Source organism: Cnephaeus nilssonii, assembly GCF_951640355.1.
Source record: "Cnephaeus nilssonii genome assembly, chromosome: 15".
NCBI lineage: Eukaryota > Metazoa > Chordata > Mammalia > Chiroptera > Vespertilionidae > Cnephaeus > Cnephaeus nilssonii.
The window spans coordinates 65,266,431-65,282,274 of record NC_137086.1 but is presented as its reverse complement, the minus strand read 5'-3'; the positions used below and the strand labels follow the sequence as shown (position 1 = coordinate 65,282,274).

The following is a 15,844-nucleotide window of genomic DNA, read 5'->3' as shown; positions in this document are numbered from 1 at the left end:
CTTGAATCCAGCTTTCCATCAGGGAGCTCCGTGGGAATGGAATGTCCAGGTCTCCTAGAGCTCATGGCAGCCCGGCCCCTGCTCTCCTGGTCTGCACAGCCCCGAGGCCCCTGCAGGCCGCCTGCTCTGGAGAGAGTTGTCACGTGTGATGGGGGAGGGGCAAGACTAGCATTTGTGAGCTCAGAGGTGGTAACACAATCATGGGGGTGTTGTTTTCCTTTTGAAATGAAAGAGGAAAGACGGCTCCCTTAGATCTGCTGCAGAGCCGGGTCTGGCTGTCCACTTGGTGTGCTTTGGGTGTGTAAGGACCGGGCCTGGTGCATACCTGTCGGGACCTGTCGGCTCTGGGTCGTGTGCAGGACTAGCCCACCCAGATAACGTTCCCCAGTCACTGCTTCTGCTGCACTAACGCTGAGGGACACTCACCTTGGGAATTTAAGGCGGTGTGCGGCCCAGCACCGCACGGCCCCGCCTGACAGAGGCTGAGCTGGCTCCCGCCTGGCGGGTGCCAGTCCGACGGCAGCGGCAGCGATCTCTGCCTGAGTCTCAAGACTGAGTCACCTTCAGTGGTGACCTTCCTGGGAGAAAGCTCGGCTGGACTTTGAAATCGGGCGAGCTGGGGTTTAAGTCCTGCCTGTGGGGCGTCTGGTGCTTTGGCTCCTGAGCTGAACCGTCAGGTGTATGGCCCAGCGTGGCCGTGAGGATGGGCGAGGCTGCGGTAGAGGTGGGCAGCGGTGCCCGACCCACGGGCACCTGGACGCGCTCTTCTCCTGCCTGGTACTCGGCTACGTGATTGGGAGGAGGAGAGGCGATCACCTGAGCTCGCAGACGTGAGCCGTGGGAGCATCCGAGTCACCTGCGCAACTCTGCCAGCTCTAAAGGAGATGGAGCGAACTGCCCAGCAGTATCGGCCCGAAGGCCCACAGCTTTGTGCCATCAGCACAACGGGGCACCTACCCTCTTGGTAGCCCTTAATGCTCCATCTTCAATGCTTCACTGGAGGAAAGCGTTGGTGATGGATGTCAGCCTGGGGTCCAGGGCAGGCGGCAGCGGGGAGGAAGCAGCCACCGGGAGTGCGGACGAGGACAGCTCTTCCTGATGCCAGGCCCTGGGCCCGGGCAGGGGAGGCCCGAGCCCAGAGCTGCCTCGGGGTGAAGTAGGCGCTGCAGCTCAACGCCCCAGAAGGATGAGGGAAAGCCCTGGTGTGGCTCGGGCCTTTTAAAGCACAGTTGAGAAAAAGAAAATCTCAGTGTTGCCCTAACCGGTTTGGCTCAGTGGATAGAGCATCGGTCTGCGGACTGAAGGGTCCCGGGTTCGATTACGGTCAAGGGCATGTACCTTGGTTGCGGGCACATCCCCAGGAGGAGGTGTGCAGGAGGCAGCTGATCGATGTTTCTCTCTCATCGATGTTTCCAAGTCTCTATCCCTCTCCCTTCCTCTCTGTAAAAAATCAATTTTATATATATATATATAAAATAAATTCTCAGTGTTGCAGAGAATTTAGATTATCCCTTGCATTTTGCAGCGGTAAAATTTTGTATTATTAAGGGTCCAAATTAATGTAGAAAAATAGGACATTTGGTGTGTGTCCATTTCTTTCCTCCTTCCTCCTCTTTGGGGTCTAAAGGGAGAGGCACGTGGGGAAGTCCTGTTCAAGGAAAACCTGTGTCGCATTTTCCCGCTCGCCTGCAGCGGGCCGTGTGAAACCTGCGTGAACTCTTGGGTGCAGGTCTTCCTTCATCCTGGTGAGCGCCCTGGTACCTGGCGATGCTTGTCTGAGGTTGCTTTGCACAGTGTTGGCTTTTCCAGGGGGTCAGGTCACACTTGTCCTTAAGACCTGGTTTGGAGAGCTCGTGCTTTGAATAAGCTAATGACCCCCATTGTACGGAGGCGGCAGGCAGACTGCCTCAAACCCGAAGGGGAAAGGTTTCCATCACTGTGTTTGCTTCTTAAGGTCATGCTTGTTAGTGTGTTGACAGTTTGCCTGTGAAATGCTTTTCTCCCGGAAAACACTGCAACCTTCGTTTTTTACACGTGAGCCCCGGGCGGCCATCCGCTCGTCACAGGAACTTTGATCGATGCTCCTCTGTGGCTCCGGGTCCTGAGCTTCCTGTTCTCGGCCCGGCCACACACAGGCGGTGTGCTGTTGATGTGGGGGATGTAGCGTTTGAGGTCTGCGTTCCTTGCTCTACAGCCTATTAGGGAACACCTGTAGCCCCCGAGAACGTCACTCGTGGGTAAGAGTGGGTGTGAGTGCCTGTCTGTCAGGGAATGGGGAGGGTTGACTGCAGCTCCTGAGAGCAGGTGCATGCAGAGGGAGGCCCTACGGGGGCAACCCAGACAGCACACCAGCTGCCCAGCCTCGGGCCCCGGGGGTCTGACACCAGGCACATTTACTTGTCAATTAAAAATTTCAAACACCTTTGTCTAAAAGAACCGCTGAATGCAATACGGGGGTCGCGTTGGTGGGCTTGGCTGCTTATCGGTGGTTTTCTTTAGTGAGTGGCTCACGTGAGGCCAGAAGTGAGAAATAAGAACCCTTGGTCCAGGTGTCAGGCCAGACACGAAATCCCCATTTCGAAAGAACCTGTCATGTTATTGTAAACACTTAGCAGAGAGAAGGCTGTGATCAACCTGGTATACATTTTTAAAAAATCTTTATTGTTGAAAGTATCACATATGTCCCCTCTTCCCCCCCCCCCCCCCCCCCCCCGAGCCCTTCTGGCCCATCCCCGCCCCCTGCCTTCACCGCCCTGCTGTCTGTGTCCATGGGCCATGCATATATGCATACAAGCTCTTTGGTTGGCCACTTCCCACCACCTACCCTCCCCCGCCTTCCCTCTGAGATTCTTCAGGCTGTTCCAGGCTTCCATGTCCCTGGATCTGCTCCGTTCATCAGTTTATTTTGTTCATCAGATCCCACATATGAGTGCGATCATGTGATCCTTGTCTTTCTCTGACTGGCTTATTTCACTTAGCATAATTCTCTCCAGGTCCCTTCATGATGTCTCAAAGGGTAAGAGATTCTTCTTTTTTACAGCTGCACAGTATTCCATGGTGTAAGTGTACCACCACTTTTTTATCCACTCATCTACTGATGGGCACTTGAGCTGTTTCCAGTTCTTGTGTTGCCATGATAGATTCCTAGAAGTGGGATCACTGGGTGAAATGGCAGTTCCATATTGAATTTTTTGAAGAAACTCCATACCGTTTTCTATAATGGCTGCACCAGTCTGCAGTCCCACCAGCAGTGTACTAGGGTTCTCTTTTCTCCACATGCTCGCCAGCAGTTGCCATTTGTTGATGGTAGACATTCTGACAGGTGTGAGGTGATACCTCGTCGTTTTAATTTGCATCTGTATGTCCACTTTGGAGAAGTGTTTATTTAGGTCTTTTGCCCATTTATTAAAAATATATTTTTATTGATTTCAGAGAGGAAGGGAGAGGGAGAGAAAGTTAGAAACATCAGTGATGAGAGAGAATCATTGATTGGCTGCCTACTGCACGTCCCCCACCCCCCCACTGGGGATCAAGCCCACAACCTGGGCATGTGCCCTTGACTGGAATCAAACCCAGGGCCTTTCAGCCCGCAGACTGACGCTCTATCCACTGAGCCAAACCAGCTAGAGCCTTTCCCCATTTTTTAATTGGATTGTTTGTTTTCTTTTTGTTAAGTTGTATAAGTTCCTTATGTATTTTGGATATTAACCCTTTATCAGATGTATCATTGCCAAATATGTTCTCCTATACAGTGGCTCCCTTTTAGTTTTGTTGATGGTTTCTTTTGCTGTGCAGAAGCTTTTTATTTTGATATAGTCCTATTTTTTATTTTCTCCTTAGTTTCCTTTGTCCTAGGAGATGTATCTGTAAACACATTGCTATAAGAGATGTCTGAGATTTTGCTGTCTATAGTTTCTTCTAAGATTTTTATGGTTTTCTGATTTACATTTAAGTCTTTTATCCATTTTGAGTTTATTATTGTGTATAGTGTAAGTTGGTGGTCTAGTTTCTTTCTTTCTTTTTTTTTTTTTTTGCATGTATCTATCCAATTTTCCCAACACCATTTATTGAGGAGACTGTCTTGACTCCATTGTATGCTCTTGCCTCCTTTGTCAAATATTAATTGAGCATAATGGCTTGAGTCCGTTTCTGGGGTCTCTGTTCCACTGATGTATATGCCTGTTCTTGGGCCAGTACCAGGTAGTTTTGATTACTGTGGCTTTGTAATATAACTTGATATCTGGCATTGGGAGTCTCCCGACTTTGTTCTTCTTTCTCAAGATTGCTGTGGCTATTTGGGGTCTTTTTTGGTTCCATATAAATTTTTGGAGTATTTGTTCTTGTGAAATATGCTTTTGGTATTTTAATAGGGATTGCATTGAATCTGTAGATTGCCTTGGATAGTATGCACATTTTAATGATGTTAATTCTACCAATCCATGAACATGGTATATTCTTCCACTTGTTTACATCTTCCTCTATCTCATTTTTCAACGTTCTATAGTTTTCCAAGTACAAGTCCTTGGTTAAGTTTATCCCCAAGTATCTTAATATTTTTGTTGCAATGGTAAATGGCATTGTTTATTTAGTTTCTCTTTCTGAGAATTCATTATTGGTGTATAAAAAAGCCATTGATTTTGGGGTGTTGATTTTGTATCCTGCTACATTGCCAAATTAATTTATTAAATCTAGTAATTTTTTTTTGGTGGAGTCTTTAGCGTTTTCTATGTACGATTTCATGTCATCTGCGAATAATGAGAGTTTTACTTCCTCCTTTCCAATTTGGATGCCTTTTATTTCTTCCTCTTGTCTGATTGCGGTGGCTAGGACTTCCAGTACTATGTTGAATAGGAGTGGTGAAAGTGAACATCCCTGTCTTATTCCTGTCCTTGGGGGAAATGGTTTTAGTTTTTGCACATTGAGTATGATGTTCGCTGTAGGTTTGTCATATATGGCCTTTATCATGTTGAGATATATATGCTCCTTCTATTCCCACTTTGCTGAGAGTTTTTATCAAGAAAGGGTGTTGGATTTTATTAAATATTTTTTCTGCATCTATTGATATGCTCTTGTGATTTTTGTCTTTCAGTGTGTTAATGTGATGTATCATGTTTATTGATTTGCAGATATTGTACCAATGTTGCAGCCCTGGAATAAATCCCACTTAGTTATAGTGTATGATCCTTTTAATATATTGCTGGATTCAATTTGGTAATATTTTGTTAAGGATTTATTTTAGCATCTATGTTTATCAGAGATATTGGCCTGTAATTTTCTTTCTTTGTAGTGCATCTGGTTTTAGAATTAGGGTAATGCTGGCCTCATCCAAAGAGTTGGAAATCCTCCTTTCTCTTGGATTTTTGAGGAGTATAAGTGTTAGTTCTTCTTTGAATGTTTGGTAAAACTCCCCTGTGAAGCCATCGGGGCCAGGGCTTTTGTTTGCTGGCAGTTTTTTTTTATTATTGCTTCTATTTCCTCAGTTGTGATTGGCCTATTCAGGTTTTCTGATTCTTCCTGATTCAGTTTTGGGAGATTGTATTTTTTCTGGGAATTTGTCCATTTCATCCACATTATCCAGCTTGTTGGCATATAATCGTTGATAGTATTTTCTTACAATCCTTTGTATTTCTATGGTGTCAGTGGTTACTTCTCCACTTTTGTTTCTGATTTTATTTATTTGGGTCCTCTCTCCTTGTTTCTTGATGAGTTTGGCTAATGGTTGATCAATATTGTTTATCTTATCAAAGAAGCAGCTCTTGGTTTCATTGATCTTTTGTATTGTGTTTTTAGTCTCTCTGTCATTTATTTCTGTTCTCTTCTTTATTATTTCCTTCCTTCTACTTACTCTGGGCTATTCTTGTTCTTGTTCTAGTTCTTTAAGTTGTAGGGTTAAATAGTTTATTACCAGTTTTTCTTGTTTTTTTTGAGGTAAGCCTGTAGTGCTATGAACTTCCCTCTCAGGACTGCTTTGGCTGTATCCCAGAGATTTGGGGTTGTTGTGTGTTCATTTTTATTTGTTTCCAGGAAGCTTTTGATTTCTCTGTTGATCTCATTGGTAACCCATTCATTGTTTAATAACATGCAATTTAGCCTCCATGTGTTTGAATGTTTTGGGGTGTTTTTGCTGTAGTTGCTTTCTAATGTCATTCCACTATGATCTGAGAAGATGCTTGATATGATTTCAATCTTCTTGAACTTGTGGAGACTTGTTTTGTGTCCTAACATGTGGTCTATCTTTGAGAATGACCCATGTGAACTTGAGAAGAATGTATATTCCTCAGCTTTGGGGTAAATGTTCTATAGATGTCAATTAAATCCATCTGATCCAGTGTGTCACTGTTTCCTTGTTGAATTTTTGTCTGGAAGATCTATCCAGTTATATCACTGGGGTCTTAAAGTCCCCTAGTATGACTGTATTGTTGTTGGTCTTGCCCTTAAATTCGTCTAGAAGTTTTTTTTATATATTTAGGTACTCCTATATTGAACATATATCTGTTTATCAGGGTTGTATCTTCGATGGATCAATCCCTTTAGTATTATGTAGTGACTTTTGTTGTCTCTTGTGATGGCCTTCATTTTGATGTCTACTTTGTCAGGTATGCACATTGCTACCCCAGCTTTTTATATATATATTTTTTAATGTATTTTTATTGATTTCAGAGAGGAAGGAAGAGGGAGAGGCAGAATGAAACATCAGTTATGAAAGAGAATCATTGATTGGCTGCCTCCTGAACACCCCACACTGGGGCTTGAGCCCACAACCCAAACATATACTCTGACCTGGAATTGAACCATGACCTCCTGGTTCAAAGGTCGATGCTCAACTATGAGCCACACTGGCCAGGCCCCAGCTTTTTTTGTTTCTTTTTTTTTCCCCAACTTTTTTTTCGTTTCCATTTGCATGGAAAAAATTTGTTTTCATGCCTTCACTTTTTTTCTGAGGTGGGTCTCTTACAGACAGCATATAGGTGGGTCATGTTTTTGTATCCATTCAACTACCCTATGCCTTTTGATTGGAGCATTTAATCCATTTACATTAAAGATTATTAAGATGTACTTATTTATTGCCATTTTAATTATGTATGCCTAGGTTTCTCTCTATTTCTTCTCATTATACCATTGCCTTTAGCATTTCTTGTAATGCTGGCTTGGTGGTAATAAACTTCTTTAACTTTTTTTTTTTTTTTTTTTTGGTCTGGGAAGCTCTTTATTTCACCATCTTGAATGAGAGCCTTGCTGGATAGAGTAATCTTGGTTTCAGATCATTGCTGTTCATTACCTTGAGTACTTCATGCTTTTGCCTTTAGAGTTTCTAATGAGAAATCGGTTGACAGCCTTATGGGAGCTCCTTTGAAGGTAACAAATTGCTTTTCTCTTGCTGCCTTTAAGGTTCTCTCTTTGTCTTTAATTTTTGGCATTTTAATTATGATGTGTCTGGGCATGGGACTGTTTGGGTTTTTCTTGCTTGAGTCTCTATACCTCCTGAACTTGTGTGACTTTTTCCTTCACCAGGTTAGGAAAGTTTTCTGTCATTATTTCTTCAAACATGTTCTCGATTCCTTGCTCCCTTTCTTCCCCGTCTAGTTCACCTATTATGTGAATATTGTTATGTTTAATGTTCTCGCGCAGCTCCCCTTAAGCTGTCCTCCTGTGTTTTATATATATATATATATATATATATATATATATATATATATATATATATATTATTGATTTCAGAGAGGAAGAGAGAGGGAGAAAGAGATAGAATCATTGATCAGCTGCCTCCAGCATGCCCCCTACTGGGGATCATGCCCACAACCCGGGCAAGAATCAAACCTGAGACCTTTCAGTCTGCTGACCGACGCTCTATCCACTGAGCCAAACCAGCTAGGACTGTCCTCTTGTTTTCTAATTGTTTTTTCTTTTTGGTTCTCTGATTGGGTGATTTTTCTTCCCTGTCGTATTCACTGACCCAATCCTCAGCTTCTCCTAATCTGCTGTGTATTCCTTCCAATGTTTTATTTGTGTTATGTCATTCTTTATTTTCGACTATTCTTTTTTATAGTTACTATATCTTTTCTCATGCTGTTGAGCATCTTTACCATCATTAATCTGAACTCTATATCACATAAATTTATCTCTATTTCATTTACCTCTTTTTCTGGAGAATTCTTTGGTTCTTTCATTTGGGGCTTTTTTTTTTTTTTTTTTTTTTTGTCTCCTCATTTTGGCTGCCTGTTTGGGTTTGTGACTGTGTATTAGGTAGATCTGTTACACTTTCCAGTCCCTAGTGCAGGATGGTGTCAAATGCTGTTTCTGACTAATTAGATCAGGCAAATACTCAAAGCCTCCAGAGACATGCCTCTGCCTGCAGACCGATTGGTTTCAGTCTCCCTAGCCCTCAGGCAATTGTCCTCAGGTGTGGCAAGAGGTTTTCCAATGGGGTGGGGCCATTGCTTTTGCCTGGAGGCTAATTCTCAATCTCTTAAGGGGCCTCAGAAAGCCACACCATGGAGCAAGGGGTTTTCCAATAGGGTAGGTCAACTGTCTTCTCCCCCAGGCAAAAACCACCTGCATTGCAAAGGTCTGCCTGAGAAAGCGGACCTCCGCAGCATGAGGAAATAATTGAGCACAGAAAACCAGGGTGTCTGCCTTCCGAGCTCTGACCTCAGAGCCCCCAATCCTGGCTTCTGCTCACACGGCTCCAGTCCACTCTGCTCTCCTCTGCCGGAGCCCCCGGGCAGTGGCTGCACAGTAAATTTTGTGTTGGCCCTTTAAGAGGGTGACAGCTTTTCCAGCCCCCTCTCTCTGGCAGACAGCAGCCCTGCACTGTTTTCACAGCCAGATATGTGGGCACCTTTCTCAGTTCTGGTGCTTTTTGCTGGGGCGACCCAGCTTGGGGATTAGACCCCAGAGTTCTCAGTGGCACTGCCCCCCCCCCCCCCCCCCCCGCCCCACAGCTGAGATCTCTCTCCAGACCTTCAGCTGCTGTCTGTGGGAGCCCGGCCGGCCCTTTCGTGCCTCTGCCCCTCCTACCAGCCTCTGTGCGGTCTTCACTTTCCATCCTTGGTTATCAGGGTTCTCTCCTCAGTTGGTTTTTTTGTTTTTTGTATTTTTAGTTATAGTTTTAGTTTGGTCCTGGATGGATGTCTGTGTAGCAATCCACTTACTCTGCACCATTTGTAATCTCCATTTCCATCCTGGTATACATTTAACATCTTGCCCAAATCTAGTCTTCCCATTGTGTTTGGTTATCAACTTTTCCTTGTATTTAATCATATTTTTAAATAAAAAGCATGCACCCTTTAAAATAATGCTAGAGAATATGTAAAATAGGATGAAGTTTTTAATCAAAATTTATGAACTTGCCTTGTAACATTTCTATGATAGCCCTACTCGGATTATCTTTTTCTACTTGACTAAAATAGAATTCGATTTTTCTGTGGGGTGTTTAACACTTGGGGTCATAATCAAGCCAGGGATGAATTAATAGATCTCTGAGGGAACTGTCGAGACAGATCCGCTCTGGGTGTGAAATGTAATTAACAATGGCAGGAACTCACTGGGAGGGCCACAGACCTTCAGGGGCCTGGAAAATGGGAGGCGAGGACTGAAAGTAGTCCCCAGTGGAGGGAAGGGAAGGGGAGAGCAGACTGCCCAAGCCAGGAGGGAGAGGCCGCGTCGCCGCCGGCTTCTCGCCACAATGCCCTGGTATTTCTGGGATGTTATTCTCAGATTTCCTGCAGGGACGTTTTTAGCACGAGGCTGTGGGTCCAGGAGCTGGCCTCTCAATAAATGGCCAGTATGAGAGACTCCAAGACAGGATCGCATCTCTCAATAATTTCAGTGCTCCTGCAGCCCGGCTGCCTCGTTAGCTCCCAGACTGGCTTCCTTCCCGTGCGGCAGCCTGCCTTCGGTTTTTGGCCGGCTTCGAAGGTGTGGGTGGGGAGCGGTGGGGTGGGAAGTCTGAATACGCTTGGGAACTAGGGTCCCTGGTTTATGGCCTGCTGTCCCCGCTCTCTCCATCCCTTTTCTCCGGGGTGTGCGGTTGGCCTCCCTGACCGTGGCCTGGGTCTGATTGGCGGCTAGAAGGTGGGGAGGTGGGAGCAGTTTGGTTTGGGTAGAGGTCATTAGGTACAAAGTAACTTTCTTCTGGGGTTTATTACAAGTATTCGTTTCAGGTAAATAAGCAGTTATTTCTCAAGCAGTTACTTAAAATCAAATAAGCCAGAGTCCTAATATGTGATTTTCTGTTTCTTTTCAGATTTCCTCTGTTCCTTTACTACGAGAGATTTCCCAGACCAGAGCTCTGTGGAAGTCTGGGTTGGGTTTGAGAGTCGTGAATTCCCGCAGCTCTGTCCCTGCGCAGGTGTGATCTGCTGGAGGCACCGCCCAGGGGTTCTGTGCGGCCAGTCATCTCGTAGCGGAGCGCCAAGGGTAAGTCTGCAGCTTTCTGCTGAAAATGGGGAGAAAGGCTGCTTTCGCCTGAGATACTTGATTTGCACAGTAGGTTTGACAGTAATAAAATGGCAGTAAGTGTAGCCCTGATTTGTTGAGCCACATAATATTTCCGTTTCAAGGAGCTTGGTTCACTACCCCTGCTGTAGGGCGTGATGGCGCTGAGGAGCTGGGAGGCATAGCACAGGCACCTCCCGCTGTGAAACGCGCCTGCGCTCAGCTCTCCGGCCCAACAGATGGTTCTCGAGTCTGCAGGTCAGGTCCCCTGCGCGCCGGGAGCCGGGAGCCGGGAGCCCTGAGGCGAGGGGGGGGGGGCTGCCGCCGGGACACTCAGCCCCCAGAGGCTTCACTCCGCTTTGATGCTGAGAAGACGAGTCTGCATCAAAAGTTGGCAATAGATAAAGGGTTTTGAGGAAAGTTTACCTGTTTGTATGAGAATGTACTTGAGTGTGTGAACTGAAACCATGTCTGTAATATAGCAGGCGGGTTCTGCCCTATAATAGCAGATCCTAGACAAAGTCATACCCCGTATAAAAAAGCATTGCTTAGCCTGGCATCATTTGGGATGTTTGACTTAGGACGTAAGAATTGCTGGGCAGCAGTCTGGCCGACCTGGCTCCATCTCTGGCTGTGTGAGCAGGTGCAATTGCACCTCTAGACCAGTGCCTCACAGCTGGATCAGTGCCTCACAGCTGGGACCAGGGCCTCACAGCTGGATCCAGGGACTCACAGCTGGGGCCAGGGCCTCACAGCTGGGACCAGGGCCTCACAGCTGGGGCCAGGGCCTCACAGCTGGATCAGTGCCTCTCAGCTGGGGCCAGTGCCTCACAGCTGGGACCAGGGCCTCACAGCTGGGGCCAGGACCTCACAGCTGGATCAGTGCCTCTCAGCTGGGGCCAGTGCCTCACAGCTGGGGCCAGTGTCTCACTGCTGGGACCAGGGCCTCACAGCTGGATCAGTGCCTCACAGCTGGGGCCAGTGCCTCACAGCTGGGACCAGGGCCTCACAGCTGGGGCCAGGACCTCACAGCTGGATCAGTGCCTCACAGCTGGGGCCAGGGCCTCACTGCTGGGACCAGGGCCTCACAGCTGGATCAGTGCCTCACAGCTGGGGCCAGTGTCTCACCGCTGGGACCAGGGCCTCACAGCTGGATCAGTGCCTCACAGCTGGGGCCAGTGCCTCACAGCTGGGACCAGGGCCTCACAGCTGGGACCAGGGCCTCACAGCTGGATCAGTGCCTCACAGCTGGGACTAGGGCCTCCTAGCTGGGGGACAGCACCCAGTTCATTAGCTTTCCTTCAGAACCTTGTTTTGCTTCTATTATTTATAAATTGTTTTAAACTACTCTGAAATCTATAACTTTGTACTATAAAATCTCTTGGTATGATTTCTGTAAATTTATTTAGTTTAGTATACATTAGAATTTTCTCTCATTTGGTCTAAAACTACTACCAGAATTTTGTAAATGGGTTTTTTCTCCTTGACCACTTTTTTTTTTTCAGGGGCATGAGAGTGATTCTTGATTTAACTTATGTTCCCCGCTGATGTGTGCTAACCAGAACAGCCCGGAATTAATATGCAGTGTTTCTCAAAGGCAGGGTTCAGTGCCTGACTGTCTTCGCCTCACTGACCTGTATGACTTCTTCTGGAGAAAATGACCCCTTGTCCGGTTTATTTAGGGTGTTGCTCGTCACTGATTTCTAGTCGAGACCCTGGTTTGGGTTGGAGGTGCCGGGAGGTCCGATTGTACAGCCTGAGTCCAAGCCCCTCTCTCTCCCTGCGCCTGCACTTGAAGCTGTGCTGACCCTGCCCACCCGGGCGCCGTGGGCTCTGACTAGCTTTACACCCCCCGCCCTGCATTGCTAGGGCGCTCCCAGCTACCTCTTCCAGGCCTCATGGGAGACAGACACCTCTCTGGTGTTTCATGCCCGCTCCTGGGAGATTTCCATTACCTTAAAAACAACTAAAACTCCTAGGTACGGGGACTCCGTCTTTCTAATAGTCATTGCGGTGGAACCTGTTATGACTTAGTCTTTTGTAAATGCAGCCTCATGTTTCGTGGCACTATAAGCTAGAGAGTAAGTGCAAATCCTCAAATCTGATCACCAGAATTCATCAGTAATTCATCACTAACAAACTGACACTAACTACTTTAGCAAGTTCTTGGTCATCAGTGGCATTAACGGACAGGAAGCTGTTGTCAGGCCCTGGCCGCTGTGGCCCAGTTGGCTGGAGCGCTGTCCCGTGCACCGAAAGGTCTCGGGTTCCATCCTGGTCAGGGCACACCCCCAGGTCGTGTGTTGATCCCTGGATGGGATGTGTACGGTAGGCAACTGATCGACATCAATGTTTCTTTCTCTCTCTCTCTCTCTCTCTCTCTCTCTCTCTCTCTCTCTCTCAAATCAATTTAAAAACCATACCCTCAGGTGAGGATTACAAATCTTTTTTAAGGAAAGGTTATTTCAGGGTCCTCTTTCAGAAAGTAGTGAGGCAGGGGGGTCACAGACTCACCGCGGCGGCACGTTCTGCACAGACACCCAGCCAGGGTCTGTTATGGTTCTGCAAACGAGAGGCGGCCTGGCTGGCTGATTATTAGTGGGAGCTGGACATAGATCATCATGAAGATGTTCTTACAGAAATATGTACACCTGTAAAATGTTAAAGATTTGTTCTTTTATACGTTCATGAGATCCACACCAAAACCCTGATTCTCTTTAATGTTAAAAATTACTTTTGTTGCTTAGAAAAATGTCCAGTGGGAAATCATGAGATATATCCATTCACATAATAAATATTGCTGTGAGCACCGACTGCATTCTGGGCTATTTTTCTCGCAGTGACTGTTTTAGCACTGTGTTTTCGCAGCCCCAGAAATAGAGAGAATTCCGTTTTAGACACTGGCTGCATGGCCTCGTGCCGGCGGCAGGACCCAGGCAGCTCCCTGCAGCTCGGCGGCGTCCCGTCCTGTGGGAGCTGCTGTAGCTGATGCTCGTACAGCGAGTCCGTGCGCCCAGGGCAGGGTGGGCTGGCCCTCAGAGAAGAGGCTGGGGCGCCAGCAGATGCTGCGTTGGGAGGGAACGTTAAGGAGCGAGGTGGGTGGGCAGAGGTGTGATGGGTCAGCACAGGCGGCTGCTAGGTCAGCAGCAGGGGGTGGGGACAGGCAAACACTGCTTGGCCAGTGGTCTTTGAAGAGCCAGCCGGAAAGGGACAGCTTGGTCAGCTTCATCACTTGCCAGGTCTTGGGAAGCATGGAAGCAGCGCTAGCCTGGGAAGCGCTAATGGGACGTCAGGCGTTGGGTGCTCTGGTTTGTGCTGTCCCAGAGAGACCTGCGCCTGAGGCAGCGTGAGGGGGCGTGTCCAGGCTGCATCTCAGAGGGGCCCGAGTGGGGTCCCGAGCCCCTGCTTTCCTGCCCCAAATTCTCACCTTCGCCAGGAGCCTCCCCCCTTGAGGTTAGGGAGCCAGCCTTCTGAGCCCCCGGCCCTGACCGTGCCCACTCTGGGGAGGGGCGAGCACGGGAAGAGCATGTGCAAACCCTCCTGTCCCACGGGATGTTTACGTGGGTCTGCACGTGAGTCTTCCGGCCCGCGATTGGGAAGGGACGTGGTCTGCTGGTGGCTGGCACTCACTGGGCCGGGGCATCGTATGCCATGCTGATGATGGCTCATCTTTTGAAAACCCCTGGACACCTTTACGGGAGAGCCTAATGGGCAGAAGGATGTTGGGGTGTGGGGGAGGACAGAGGGTGGCTTAGGTGACAAGCCTCGGGCTCCGTGAGGTAGACACGACCTGGACTTCACACGCTGTCAGGTGCCGACGAGAATGTCCGGAGTGGGGATGCGGGCAGGGAGGCCACGCGTCTTTTTTTAAGCCTTATTGCCGTGTATTTGACAATGAAGTGTAATGTCTAAGTGCACATCGTGGGGCGTGGTCTGGCGTACGTGGCGAGGAAATCCCACCAGCTGGTTAGTGGGCACACCGTCACCTTGCACCTGTCCTTTGGATCGGAGAGCGCTGGCGGGTACTCAGCGAGGCCACGGGCCGTGCATGTTAACGCGCAGCCACGGTGCTGCTGGGTCAGGACTCCCTCGTCTGTCCGGAAGGTCTCCCTCATCGCGCTCCCTCTTCCTGCTCCCCAGCCATGGAACCACGTCAGCACTGTGTTTCTGTGACTGCGACGTTTTCTTAGCTTTTGCATAGAAGTGGCACCACGCAGTACTGTCTTTCTCTGTCTGGCTTACTTCTGTAGCATAGTGCCCTCACGGTGCGCCCACGTTGTAGAAAATGGCAGGATGTCCTCTTCCCAGTGGCTGGGTGATATTCCAGTGTGTGTGTGCGTGTGTGTGTGTGTGTGTGTGTGTGTGTGTGCGCGTGTACGCGTGCACATATATCCCGTCTTTATACACAGGCGCATCTTTCCCTCCTCCATGTGGACACTGGTGCCCCAGGCCTTGGCCGTTGTGAAGAATGCCGCAGTGACAGGCCTTGTTCTCGTTTCCGTTGGATACGTACCCAGGAGTGGCGTTGAGGGGTCACATGGTAGTTCTATTTTTAATTTTTTTTAATCCTCACCTGAGGACACGCTTACTGATTTCAGAGAGAGGGACAGAGCGAGGGTATGAGAGAAGGAGGGAGAAAGGGACGGGGGGGGGGGAGAGAGAAACATTCATCAGTTGCTTCCCACACCTGGGATCCAACCTGCAACCTAGGTATGTGCCTGACAGGGAATGGAACCCGCAACATTTCAGTGCACTGGACAAAGCTCCAACCAACTGAGCCGCACCGGCCAGGGCCTATTTTTAATTTTTAAAGGAACCTCATACTATTTTCCATAGTGTCCGCACCAGTTTACATCCCACCAGTACACAAGGTTCCTCTTCTCTGCATTCTCACCGGCGCCTGCCTCTTGTCTTTGATGGTCGCCGTTATAACAGGCAGGAGGTTTTGATGTGCATTTCCCTGATCATTAGTGACACTGAGCATCTGTTCCTGTGCCTTTTGGCCACTTGGATGTCTTTTTCAGAAAAATGTCTGTTCAGATCCTCTGGACTGTTTGTATTTTTGCGGAGTTGTGGGAGTTCTTTATATACTTTGGATAGTAACCACTTACCAGATACATGATTTGCAAGCATTTTCTCCCGTTCCTCAGTTTGCCTTTTCATTTTGTTGATAGTATTTTTCTGTGCAGAAGCTTTTTTGTTTAATGTTTGTTTATTTTCGCTGTGGTTGCCTTTGTGTTGGTGTCAATCCAAACACATCATCCCCAAGAGCAACGCTGAGGAGCTTAAATCTCTGTTTTCTTCTAGCGTGTCATGGCTTCCTGTCTTACATTCAAGTCTTGAATCCTTTTTGAGTTCATTATACTTCCCACAGCACCTTTGTACGGCGAAGCTTCATAAAATTGCA

At 47.8% G+C, this 15,844-nt stretch overlaps 1 protein-coding gene across 3 annotated transcripts in view; it reads left to right on the top strand.

Annotated features, from left to right (window-relative positions):
- NCK2 (NCK adaptor protein 2) overlaps positions 1–15,844 on the top strand; it is a 152,788-nt gene that overhangs the window by 69,476 nt on the left and 67,468 nt on the right. For all 3 annotated transcript variants that reach the window (XM_079792638.1, XM_079792639.1, XM_079792640.1), the window contains exon 2: positions 10,247–10,419. The gene's annotated coding sequence lies outside the window, so the exon portion shown is untranslated. The remainder of the gene's footprint in view (positions 1–10,246; positions 10,420–15,844) is intronic.